The sequence below is a fragment of the Pinus tabuliformis genome, chromosome 5_1 (assembly GCF_031772625.1).
Source record: "Pinus tabuliformis cultivar Carrire ecotype Pingquan chromosome 5_1, CPIR1, whole genome shotgun sequence".
NCBI classification, from domain to species: Eukaryota; Viridiplantae; Streptophyta; class Pinopsida; order Pinales; family Pinaceae; genus Pinus; species Pinus tabuliformis.
The window spans coordinates 208,472,215-208,485,984 of record NC_142305.1 but is presented as its reverse complement, the minus strand read 5'-3'; the positions used below and the strand labels follow the sequence as shown (position 1 = coordinate 208,485,984).

The window sequence follows — 13,770 nt, the reverse complement described above, 5'->3', positions numbered from 1 at the left end:
TTGAATACTATTCCTTTTGCCATTTGGGATATCACTTCTGACTTGGGATATAGGGACGAGTTTCCTGTTCAAATATATAACGGAGTTTGGAGTGTGATATAGATGGGGTGAAAACTATTTATAGAGTAAATATGAATGAAAAAAATAAATAAATATCTATCTCTCTAATTCCTGAGATATAACTAACTTTTCATAAGTGTTTTCATAAATATGTCTTTATAAATGAAAGACAATATAGATCACAAGACATTTAAAAGAGTTAAAACAAATTAAAGATAATTAAATTGATTAAATAGTTAATCAATTTAATCACGTGTCACATAAAAATGATAGCATTTCATACATACAACAAAAAATAACAATTTATACACTTTCTAATAGTGAAATAATGCTTTATTGAGATGTGATATTGTGAAAAAATTCGCTTGAGTCCTGAATAGCGTTCAAGCTCGTTGTAGCCAGTGTTGGCGTTGGAGAGTGTTGAAGACGTTGGACGAGAATTTGCCGCAATTTCTCCTTCAGAAGAAGACCGCAATTCTTCTCATCATTTTCTGCAAGACTTTTTGATCGGGTATTTATCTATTCTAAAATGGATGCTCCTAGACATTCTTCAGCTGAATCTTCTGACTCTATTTTTGGATCTAAGCACTTTAGAACTATGAAAGATGAAGAAAAGTCAAAATCTGCATTAGAAGGGTTATGTAGATCTGAATCTACTTCTGGTAATTCTGCTATCATAGAACAATAAGAAACAGATCCCTCTGTTAATTGGAAACTTCCACCAGTATCTCCGCATGATGTATACAGAAATTTATCCTCTTTTAATTTTCGTGCCCTTAGTCAGATCAAAATCAAAGAAAAATCCATCAAAGCAGATTTAACTTTGAATACTATGTTAACTATATCTCTCCTGGAAACCAAACATATCAAATCCGCTCTCAAAGCTGGTTACCAGTATGTCCATCTGGAGATGGTGAGGATAGGACTGAATGCATTACATAGAAAAGGACAAAAAGCTTATGTGTTCTCAGCCCTATTTGATAATCGATGGACCACATTCACCCAGGCCATGATAGGTGGCATTGAAACAAGCCTTGCTGAAGGCCCTGTTCAGTATGATGTTTTTCCAGATTTCTCTGTTGCACTTGACGACCCAAATGTCCTGCAATGCCTAACCTTAGGTATCCAGACTGCTGGGTATCAAAATTTCAAAGCAAAATCAAAAAATTTGGCCATTTTTTATATTACCTATGTTAGATTTTATGATACAACAATCGCTGCTGTTTTGCATACCCCTGATAAAGATGAAGGCCGAGTCACTCTTATCCAGTATGATTCATCTTGTAATCCAGTAGCACCGGTCTATGTCTCCAGATATGACTTATGTCCGCTTGATGATTGGGTAACTAATTTGGGAAAACCCACGAAGAAACCTGTTGCTGCTGCACAATCAATAATAACAGAGATAGATGGAAAGGTTACCACAAGATTTCCCAGAGTTAACACATTTCAGAATGAAGGAACCTCTACTTCTGTCTCTGCAATTCCTACTACAATCAGTCAATTAAATCCTGGACAGTCTCCTGCACCCCCACAGTTTGTAATAGACCAAGCAGTGTATGATTCTATCAGAAGAATTTTTTCACAACCAAGCTCATCTCAGCCATTTAGCTCAGTCTGTGACCATCCACACTGCTCCAAGACCTTCTGTCAATTTTCTTCAGAACCACCAACTCCACATGGGGAGTCATCAGAGTGTCATAGGATAAACATGATCAGATTCACTCCTTCATCTGACTCATCTGAAGAAAATTACAAAAAGGTTGTATTTTTTAATCCACAAGAAGAACTACTTGTACATACTGTATCCAGTTCTTCTACCTATGGTTTAGGTTATGTTGATTCTTCACCTATTCCTGAATACAGAAGAAATCCCATTGATAAGATTCCAAGACATGTAGAAATTCCTTCTGATTCAGAGATAATTGCCTTTCTAAAGACTTCTAAAGGAATCAGTCCATATGATCCTGATGATCAATGGAAAAAGAAAATGTTCAATTGGGATATGTTTACACATGAAAAAGAACATTTGTATTTTGAAGAAGTAATGCTTCTTCCAAAAGATGATCATCCTGTCTTCAATAGACAAAATGTTGGGAAATGGAAAGAATGGATGAAGGCAAAAAATCAATGGATATCATTCTATGAATGGTATTATCCTTCTGCAAATATAATAGAACATTCCTTGATGAAACAATTCAGGAACCAGGCTAAACAGAAAAGTATCAAGGATCCAGAAAAATTTGTAGAAGAAAAGATGAAAGAAAATCCAGTAGTAATTCCTCCTCCCTTGAAAGCACATGTTTTCCAGCAAAAAATTCAGGGTATGCTAAATAAGCCAAATATTCCCAGATCTCTGATTGTTGTTCAAATTGAAGGAGAAAAACTATTAAGAAAGATTTGTTCTCAGTTCCAAGTAAACATGATGAGGACTGGGACCCCAAATAAGCACAAGTGGGAACTCCTTGATGGGAGCCTTTTAGAAACAGACACAGAGTTTCCTCCTTGGAAAAATTTTGTGATAAGAAACCAAGATGGAAAATTGTACAAATTACTTCCATCTCATGTTGATGATTCTAACCTAGTAGCAAGAGATGCTGTGGCTGCTACTAATTGGACAAATTTAGCTTTATCCAGTCTTGAGAAATTTGTCAGCTCTAAATTTGAAAATATTGAAACTGCTAATTCTGAGATGAAGACCATGCTAGAAAGTATTCTTAGAAAACAAGATTACAATACAGTATGTTTGAACAACAGTGTTACAACTTTGGCAGAAAATGATAAGGCTCTAGCCAAGAGTCTTGACAGACTATCTTTACAAACAGGACAAATAGATAAGAAAACCCATGATGCTACCACTGCTCATGGAAAAGAAATTGTAAAGATTAGTAATTCTTTGGATATTGTAAAAAAGCAAGTATGGGAAGTAACTCAAGGAATAGAATCCTTGAAGAAGAAGCCTAGGGTTGAGGCCTATAAATCTGCAACTATATTTTCAGAACCCAAGACTTCTGTTCCATATTCTATTACTCCTTCTGTGGAAAGCCTTATTAGAACACCCAACTCTATAACCTTTCCACCGCCGACTTCCTCTCATCCATATTCTCTGTTTGCAAATCCCAGTTTCTTTAGTCCACATCCTGCCATAAAGCAATCCAAAGAAACTGAAGGATCCAGCAAACTGGAATCTTCTAATTTCATGTCTGAAGATTCTTACACTAGAGAAGAAGAAGAAAGTTTTGATACAAGTTTCCATAAGACAGAAACATCCTTCGGGGATATGACTCTTCACAAGATAGAAGAAGAACCTCAAATTGAAGAGCTTGAAACCTGTATCAATAACTTATCTTTGACAGATCAAGACCAGGAGCAACCTGATAATGAGGATCAAGTCAATGCTACATCATCTAGGTCAAGATGGGAGACTACTTGGAACCCTGCTCCTGATAGAAGAGATCTTATGAAATCTGAATACCATAAGGATTGGTCTACAAATTCTACCTACTCATGGAATATTGATAATTGCACAGAGGCTGAAATTATGTCTGTTTTACATTCCATGCTTGTATGTTATAGGACTTATCTTCCTGATGATATTGGACCTATTAATGCAACAAGGAGGATAATAGGAGGATTTGAAGGAACATTGGATTCTTGGCTAAAACATGAGACATTAAAAGATCCTAGTCTCCTTGCAGGATGGGAACAAGCAGTCGTCCAAAATGAAGATGGATCTACTCACATAGATCCTGTCACTAGTTTGCCTATCAGCAATATGATAGGAAAGCTTCTTTATGCTATTACAGTCAATTTAATTGGTTTTCCTCAGATAACCAATGATATTACAACCATTACTTTGCTGGCCATGAAGTTGCATAATATGCAACATTTTGATGAATATTTTAATGAATTCCTTCACAGACTGCATACATTGACTCCAGATCTCATTCTTGAGCCAAAATGGAAGGAAATTTTTGTTGCATCCCTTCCCCAATGGGTCTCTTCAGCTATTGTCAATAAATTACCAGGGAAGGTTGGGGACTATAAATTTGGCATAATCAGACAAGCTGTAAAAGCAATCATTGTAGAATTGTGCTCACAAATGAAAATTGCAAGAGCAGCAACCAACCCGAAAAAGCCACATGGATATCAACAGCTCTGCAAACAATGGCATCTTGGTAAAGCTGGAAATTCTGAGGGGAATAATAGGAGAAAAAGACATTTCAAGAAAAATTCCCAGATCTCCCAAGATAAGCCAAAAAGAAAACATTACAAAGCAAAACCTTACAAGCATACAAAGATGTTTTCTAAGGATAGAGAAATAATTTGTTACAACTGTAACAAAAAAGGTCACACAGCTCCAAATTGTCCAAATAAAAAGAAAGACTCTTCTAAAAAGAAAGTCCAGTATAGAAATAAGAAAGGAAAGATAAATTCATTCTATCTTCCTAGTAGCTGTGATGAATTGGTATCTTCTGATTCAGAATTTGAAAATGAATTTAATTTTGTTGATTTAGATGAATCATCTGATGAAGAATTCTGTAATGATCCCCATTGTACAGAATGTAAATACTGTGATTGTGATGATCCTGATATTTGTACATGCAATGCAGTCAGGATGATGATGACTGATTATGATGAAATCAGTAAGAATATTTTTGCACAAATGATGGCTGCTACAGATCCGCAAATGAAAGAAATGTACAGATCTTTGCTGATAGAACATTTGAAGAAAGCACCCTCTACTTCAAAGAATTCTCCAAATCAAGGGTATGTGCCTCCTGCTACTCTTTTTTTTGTTGAAGCCTTAACCAGACAGTTTAAGAATGAAGATTTTGGAGAAGACTTGCCACAAACTTTACCTGCAGTGCATCAGGCAATAAAAGAATTAAGAAAAACAATCAAAGAGAATAGAAAATTGTGTGTTGAAGGCACAATGAGTTAAGCCTAAAGATGTTAAATGCACAAGCTCCTTTTGCTTCTTCATCACAAGATCCTATTTCAGGGAAGACAGAAAACTGGACCTATCATATAGGGCCAGTTCAACAGCAATATAACAAAGAAAAAGAAGAAGAAGAAGAAGAAGAAGAGGTAGCAAGAACAGATTTTGGATGCAATAGCATGAATAGAGATGTCATGTATTGTGTCAAAATGAAGGTAAAGATTGGACACCAGTATGAGTTCTGGAAAGTTCTTATGGATACTGGTTCCAGGCTAAATATTGTAAGTGATACAGTGGTTGGCATGCATCATAGAAGACCAACAACATGTCCAAGGGTAATCACTGCAAGTGGTGACATCCCTACAAAGCATGAAGCAGAAATTGATGTTCTGCTTACAGAAAAAATTAGAGTTCATCTAGTTTGTCCTATTGTTCCAGGACTGGATTGTGCAATGTACCTCGCGACACCATTCTTTCAGAATTTTAGCATGCATGGAGCAAAATTTGATGAAAAATCCCAGAGGTATGGATATTTTATTAATTTTGATAATAAGGAAGTCTTTTTCCCATTTATCAATTCTAATTCTCCAATGAGGATCAAGAGAATTGAAAGGATGGAAAATCTTTTGGCAAAGATGGAAGTAAAAAGGGAAGTATTGAAAACAGAAGAACATCTGGATAACGGAAAGTATGCTTCTGAGATAGCAAAGCTCACTTCCCAGTTCAAAGAATGTTGTTCAGATGATCCAAATGCCTTTTGGCATATTAAGAAACAAGAGGTAGAACTTCCTCTCAAGAAAGACTTCAGTGGAAAATTAAGAAGGGCTAAAGCAGTGGCAATGAATGAAGAACAAATGAAACTCTGCAGAGAAGAAATTAAAGATCTTTTGAAGAAAGGGCTTATCAGGAAGAGTAAGAGCCCCATAGCATGTTTTGCATTTTATGTTAATAAACATGCTGAAATAGCCAGAGGAAAACCAAGGTTGGTTGTAAATTATAAACCTCTGAATAATATTCTGGATTATGATGCATATCCTTTGCCAAAACCATCCTCCATACTCGCCCAGATATCAAGAGCCAAGATATTCTCTAAATTTTATCTCAAATCTGGTTTTTGGCAAGTAGGGATCAAGGAAGAAGACAAATGGAAGACTGCATTCTATGTACCTGGGGGGCATTATGAGTGGAATATCATGCCATTTGGTTTGATCAATGCTCCTTCGGCTTTTCAGAGAATAATGGATGAAACTTTTGAAGGAATGGAAGAATTCCTGAAAAAATATATTGATGATTTATTGATTCATTCTGATAATATTGTTGACCATGTTAAACATTTGAAAATATTTCTTAGCAGGGTCAAAGAAATGGGTATAGTATTATCAGAATCCAAGATGAAGCTATTCCGGCCAATGATAGACTTTTTGGGTTACAATATACAGTACGGATCCTATACTGTAATCCAAAGAAGTTTAAATTTTGTTGATCACTTTCCTGATGAAATCAAGGATAAAACTCAACTGCAAAGGTTTTTGGGAAGTTTGAATTACATTTCTAAGTTTCTGAAGCATTGTGCACACGAGAGGAAATTATTGAACAAAAGGCTCCAAAAGGATCCAATTCCATGGAATAATGATTGCACACGAGCAGTCAAGGCGATAAAAGAAAAAGTCAGAAATATTCAGCTACTCTCCCCTATCAGAGAAGAATGGGAGAAAATCATTATGACAGATGCCAGTTATGAAGGATGGGGAGCAGTTTTATGTCAGAAGAATCCCAGCAGTAAAAGTGAGATTGAAATCTGCCAATATGCATCTGGATTATGGGCAAAAAATCAATTGAATTGGTCGAGTTTGAAGAAAGAACTCAGAGCAGTTTGCTTAGGAATAGAAAAATTCAGGGATTTTGTTATCTACACCAAATTTACTGTTAAGACAGACTGCCAGGCATTGAAATTTGCAATTCATAAATGTGATTTTGAGGATGCTGCTATGGTCAGGTGGATGATGCAGTTAAGCCAGTACAATTTTGATGTTGAATTTGTTAAAGGTGATAAGAACAATTTTGCAGATATGCTGAGTAGAGAATTTCTGTCAGAACATTCAATTTTAAGTCTACATTGCAATTATATCAGGAGAAGGGAAAGTACTGTTGAAATAGAAACACCAAATGGATGGGTAAGTTATATGCTTGAAACTCCAGTACTTATCCATGATGTAGATTGGTACCCAATCAAAGAAATTATACATCGAGAAGATATTCCTTATCTATGGACAGAAACAATGCAAGATGAAATGAATCAAGAAGCAGTGGATGCTCTGGAATATTTGGAATACATTGACAGCATACACTATACTCTTGAGAGAGATTATGAGGATGATGATCGGATGACGAGCTGCCACATCACACTGAGAAGGTTTGATAACCCTCTTCACAGAGAAAACTATGACCCTGACAGGCAAAAAGAATGTTTCTATACAGCTATGAATCTCCAAAATTTCTCAGCCAATTTATTTTATTCTATACAGTCCTAATTTTTATTTGAAGGCATGTCAGCAGAAGCCTTGGAACAAGAAGATCCTACACCAGAATGGTTCATTGAGTGGTGGCAGATATATGGCCTTTCAGCTCTAATCATCAAGCCGTATACACTCCATATGCTTAAAATCCCTGGTTTCAGTGAACCATTTTCCCATATGAATGGAATTGTTTACAAAGATGTTGAAAATGTTGCCGACATCAGTGATCTATCTTTTCTACAAGAAATCCGACGCTGTGGTCATATCAGATGGTTTGTAACAAATCAGTACAAGGCAAGGATGATATCCCATAGTACTAATTATGAAGATTTCCACCATCAGGTTGATATCACATCAAATCCTTTCCAACCTATCAACTTTTTGGAACCACCCAACCAAAATATTTCACAAATGTGGGAATCAGAGAAAGAAATAAGAGTGCAATACTTTAATAATTCTCTAACCGAAAGATTCAGATATCAGCATTATACACATCCTCAGATAGAATACTATACTATGGATTGAGTGACGTCTTTCTGGCCAACTATGGTGCCGGACGAGCTTTCGTGGATTCCCTCGCTCTAGAATCTCCACTTTGTACAAACCATAAGATTTGCAAATCTCATATTTATGTCATTTTAGTCTTTCGAGGGTTCACTTATGAATTTCCTCTGTGTAAATAGTCTGTTGGTACTAAGATTCGGTCCCCACATGCCTCGGGCTCTCTGATAAAGAGTAGGGATGAGATAACATAGGACGATATTGTCCTATGCCCGAATCTTACCTTGAGCGATCCACTCAGATCTGTCTGAGTACTTGTGTTTTCGAGTCATCAGTCTGTAAATAGCGCACTCATGAATGTTTGTTCCCTTCCAGCTTATAAATAAGAGTTAGCTGCGAAGTAAGACTCATTCGGGTCGAGAGAGTTTAGAGTAAAAAACTTTTCCTGCTCTGCATTTGCGGACACTTGTGTCTGATCTGCTTGCATCACGAAGAGTTTGATAAGTCTTAGAGTCTGGTTTGGAAGCCTGCGCATCAGTGTGCTCGGCACTGGTGAGAACCTAAAGTGGCTGAACCAATAGGAAAGTCTGAGAGTTTGTCTGTAATCTCTGAGGCAGAGTCTGTCTATTGCCAGGTAGCCTCCGGTGACACTTGTTCCTTGGGAATGGTATAAAGTCTGGTAAACGCGTAGACAGTCAATCTCTGTAAGGAGATTTCTCCTATGTAATATCTGCATCCATATAATAAAAATCCCAGTTCAAAATTCCACAATCTTGTTGTGTTCAATTACTTTCATTAAAGGTCCTGTAAGAGAGTATATAATAAAATAGTGATAAAACTTAATTGACTTTTAAACATAAAACATACGATTAATAAAATATAATATTACCACATATATCAATGCTCTGCTTATGAAACAAGACAGTCTCTGGCCCAACCTTTCTATTAAAATTATCAAAGAAATACAATAGTGCAAGTTCCTTAAGTCTTCTTACAAAAAGTTTGAACCCCTTCTTCTCAGAGTATTGGTGCCAGTTCATCTAGCACTAATACACAATCTTCGACTTCTTCCACACAATCACCTTCTACATCCACCTTTACCCAAACTCTAGTAATTGCTGGAAGACAACCTCCAATCTTCTAACAAAAATTTTGAGCCACTTCTTCTCAGAGTATTGGTGCCAGTTCATCTAGCAATAATACAAAATCTTCCTTTTCTTCCACGCAATCACCTTCTACATCCACCTTTACCCAAACTCCAATAATGGCTGGAAGATAACCTCCAATCAGACCATGGGCCAATCCAGAGCTGTGAAAATGACAACACCTCTTCATGCTCTACCTAAACATCCTGAAAGATGGCTACCAAAATTTAATCCCGATGATAGACTTCCTACTAAGAACATCTTCATAATTATATGTTGGCCATTAATTTGAATGGATTTGTTGAATAGGACTGTGTAATAAGATTATTTCCATACAATTTGGAAGGATCTGTAGGTTCATGGTATTTTTCATTACCATCAAGGTCCATTACTAGCTAGGATATATTCGAAGAATAATTCTTGTCTAAGTTTGGTGATGATCACACTACCTCCACTTTTATTAAAGATCTCTCCAATCTTAAAGCTAGTACCAATGAAAAAATCAAGCATTTTAATTCTAGATTTAATAAACTATTCAATAATATCCTAGATACATCCAAACCTAGTGTTGGCGTATAGAACGAGTGGTATAATCTTCCTTACCTTCTGTTATCACTGAAAATTCTGTTGCCAAAATTTTTCAGACTAGCTTAAGGACAAAGTGTTTCCGCAGGGCATGAATCCTTTTTAGCAGTTTCGCAGCGCTACATGTTTAGGTGGTTTCGTAGCGTGCTACGAAATTGGGGATTTGTTCGAGTTTTCAGTAGAGGTCAAAATCCTAGCATGCCTATTGAACAGAGTTCTGTTACCCTCAAGAAATCAGCATCTAGTGAGAATCTCACAAGAAGCATACGCATCAACTGGTCACCGGCAAGATAATGTTCATACAGGGAGCTCTTCCAAACAGCTGTTAGTTCAATGTGCAACTGAAATATCTGAAGGTAAAGAAGGAAATGATTTTAGTTGAGAGAGTACAGCAGTACATGGATATTTTTCCGAAAAAACTGGAGGGGCATTCCTGTGTTGATCCAAACTGGCCAATGGAAAGATTCATTGAGTTCAACCAAGTTATGTTGAGATATATGCCATTTTTTCCACCAACCTTGCGAGCAGTGTCATTTACTATAAATACATGTGAGTAGTTTGGAATTGTTGGAAGAACAGGTCTAGTGTCCTTAATGATATATTTCGCCTTACTCCAATCTCTGATGGGAAATTTTAGACACTTTTGGTAACATTAATCCAAATGGAAGATTTGTTGTTGTATGTGGTGATGGTGAATACATAATTTATACGGCACTGGCATGGAGGAATAGATCCTTTGGATCTACACTCGAATTTGTTTGGGCCTCAGATGGAGAATATGCAGTTCGAGAAAGTACTTCCAAGATCAAGAATTTTAGCAAGATATTCCAGGAAAGGAAGAGCATTCGGCCAACATTTTCTGCTAAAAGTACCAGGGGAATATCGTTATGTGTAAGGAATGGAAATGAGCTGCCCTTCTGTATCACTCATGTACCAAGGTGGCGGTAATGCAACATGTCATAATATGGGTGCTTGCAAAGAGACGGTTGACAGTTGTACAAACAAAAGTTGCGGTGGTCATGAAGTGGACATAATGCACTTTTTAATAGGAACCGCAATTCCAGGTCGTTTGTATGGCACTAACATAAGTGATAATACAAATGGAGCTGGAGGAGATAGGGTTGCCCATTTGGTTGATCTATATGCATCCACATAGTCGGTACCTTGATGGATTGGATCCTCAAGGAAATGGAAATGGTGCTAATTTCAGTGCGCAGAATGATTGGCAGGGAGCGTAGTGGCATGTTTTGATTGACAATTCCTTCGGTCTTCTGGAGAATGCAAGCCCAGCCTTGTGGCAGAGTCTAAGGATGTTTTTGATCAGAAGGCAAGTAATAAATATTGGATTGATGTGCAACTTCGGTGGGAAGACTATGATTCTCATGACCGTGAGCAGTATACGAGAGCCAAATTCTTAGACTATACAACAGATAATATGTCAATTTATACATCACCCACTGGTGTTATGATTGCAATTGATCTTGCTTACAATTTACATTCTGCATTTGGTAATTGGTTTCCTAGTTCAAAGCCTCTTTTGGCCCAAGCTATGAATAAAATAATGAAGTCAAATCCTGCCTTGTATGTGTTAAGGGAGCGCATAAGAAAGGGCCTGCAACCTTATTCTTCAGAGCCAACAGAACCGTATTTGTCATCTCAAAACTATGGAGAGATTTTCAGCAACCAAATTATATGGTTTGTGGATGATATAAATGTGTATCGTATCACAATCCATAAAACTTTTGAAGGAAATCTTACAACGAAGCCTACCAATGTCGAGGCTCACATTGGAAAAGGAATTTGTCTCCAAATGCAAAGTGTTATTCCGAAGGCATTTGAATGCTTTGCAGAAGCTATTGCGCTTGATCCTCAGAATGCTTGTGCTCTCACGCGCTGTGGAGTTTTGTACAAGGATGAAGGGCACTTGCTAGAAGCAGCAGAGGCATATCAGAAGGCTCTTGTAGTGGATCCTACATACAAGCTTGCTGCGGAGTACTTGGCAATTGTCTTGACAGATCTTGGGACCAGTTTGAAACTTGCAGGAAATGTCCATGAAGGAATTCAGAAGTACTATGAAGCTCTAAAAGCAGATAGCCGCTATGCTCTTGCTTATTATAATTTGGGGGTGGTTTATTCGGAAATGATGCAATATGATATGGCACTTAATTGCTATGAAAAAGCTGCATTGCAAAGGCCTATGTATGCTGAAGCATATTGCAACATGGGTGTGATATATAAGAACCGTGGAGATTTGGATGCAGCCATTGCGTGTTATGAGAGGTGTTTGGCTGTATCTCCAAATTTTGAAATTGCTAAGAATAACATGGCTATAGCCCTTACAGACCTTGGTACAAAGGTGAAGCTTGAAGGAGATATACATCAGGGTATAGCTCATTACAAGAAGGCATTGCTTTATAATTGGCACTATACAGATGCTATGTATAATCTTGGTGTCGCATATGGTGAACTACTAAAATTTGACATGGCAATTGCGATGTATGAGCTTGCCCTGCACTTCAATCCACATTGTGCGGAAGCATGCAATAATTTAGGAGTCATTTATAAAGACAGGGATAATCTTGACAAAGCTGTGGAGTGCTACCAGATGGCTTTGTCGATCAAACCTAGTTTTTCACAGTCTCTTAATAATCTTGGTGTGGTCTACACTGTCCAGGGTAAAATGGATGCTGCTGCAAGCATGATTGAAAAGGCTATAATGGCAAATCCTGCATATACAGAAGCTTATAATAATCTAGGGATTTTGCACAGGGATGCAGGTAATATCATGCTTGCGATAGAGGCATATAAACGGTGTTTGCAAATTGATCCAGACTCTCGGAATGCTGGTCAAAATCGCTTGCTAGCCATGAACTACATCTATGAGGGCGAAGATGATAAGCTTTATATTGCACACAGGTTGGCTCTGCAGATAAATATAATATCAGTGAGTTGAAGGATGCCATGTTGGTAATCAAAGACCTTTTATCTGTGGCATCATTTTATGCAACTAAATCCAGCTTCACAGCTTCTACTGCCTTGTCTATAACATGCTTCGGCATGTCCTTTCCTGAAGTTTATAGCAAAGATGGTACAAATGTACAGATCAAACATCTAAAGACTTTTGATGAAGGACTCTTGAAAATGGACAGAGACACACATGTTATGGATTGTTTTTTTTCATGGAGCAGGCCTAGAGGTAGATGAGTATGTCCGAAGGTCTTATAAGTTTGTTTATGTGGATGGTATTGAAGTGGGTATTGAAGCATGATTATATGGCTTTGAGCTTCTCAAAAGTCGATTTGCTGTCTTGTTTGTGACTGAGATATACAGAGTTTTCTTAATATGCTTTAGAGTACATTATTGGTATCTTGGTCATTGCATTAGCTATACAGTAGTGGCTTCAGTGTTGTTAGAAGCAGCTGCTATGGGGAGAAGATAGCAAGAATGCAGAGAAGTGATGAGACTGTGTATGATGAAATTACACAGCAGTTTCGTAGTGCGCTACGAAACTGCTGTAGCTGCATGTTTCAGTTGAGCCAATCATTATGATTGACAAATCAACAAATCTTTAAAAGGTGTTGTCTTCACACATAAAAATGGCCAGCACATCATGGACGTGGAAACCTGGTAATTAAAGGTTAAAAGCTTACTTCTTTGGATTCGAATATTTTGAGGCAAACCAAGGACCGACAAATAGGAGCAGTTTCCTATATTTCAGGGTATTGGAAAACATGTTACATTAAAGGCCAGTAAGCAACTACGGACACCTATCACAGCCAAACTAAAAGAAGCCATTTGTCAGAGAATGAGCCTGTTTTCTCCTTCTTTTCGTAGGAGCACCATCCTGGTTGTAATAAATGCTATTTCCAGCATGATGTAGAATTAGAGTTTTAATTGTTTTAGGATTCCAGCGCTGCCAATTAGTGGTCAGCTGTAATTATTAGTTAGTTAAAAGTTAGTAGGTGTCATCATAAGTAATTATTGAGCTCCCTTCACGTTGGAGGAGGGAGCTCGAATCAGG

At 37.3% G+C, this 13,770-nt stretch overlaps 1 pseudogene; it reads left to right on the top strand.

Moving 5' to 3' along the window:
* The first annotated feature begins 11,184 nt into the window (after positions 1-11,184).
* Positions 11,185-12,702, top strand: LOC149164114 (putative UDP-N-acetylglucosamine--peptide N-acetylglucosaminyltransferase SPINDLY pseudogene; annotated as a pseudogene).
* The last annotated feature ends 1,068 nt before the right edge of the window (positions 12,703-13,770 follow it).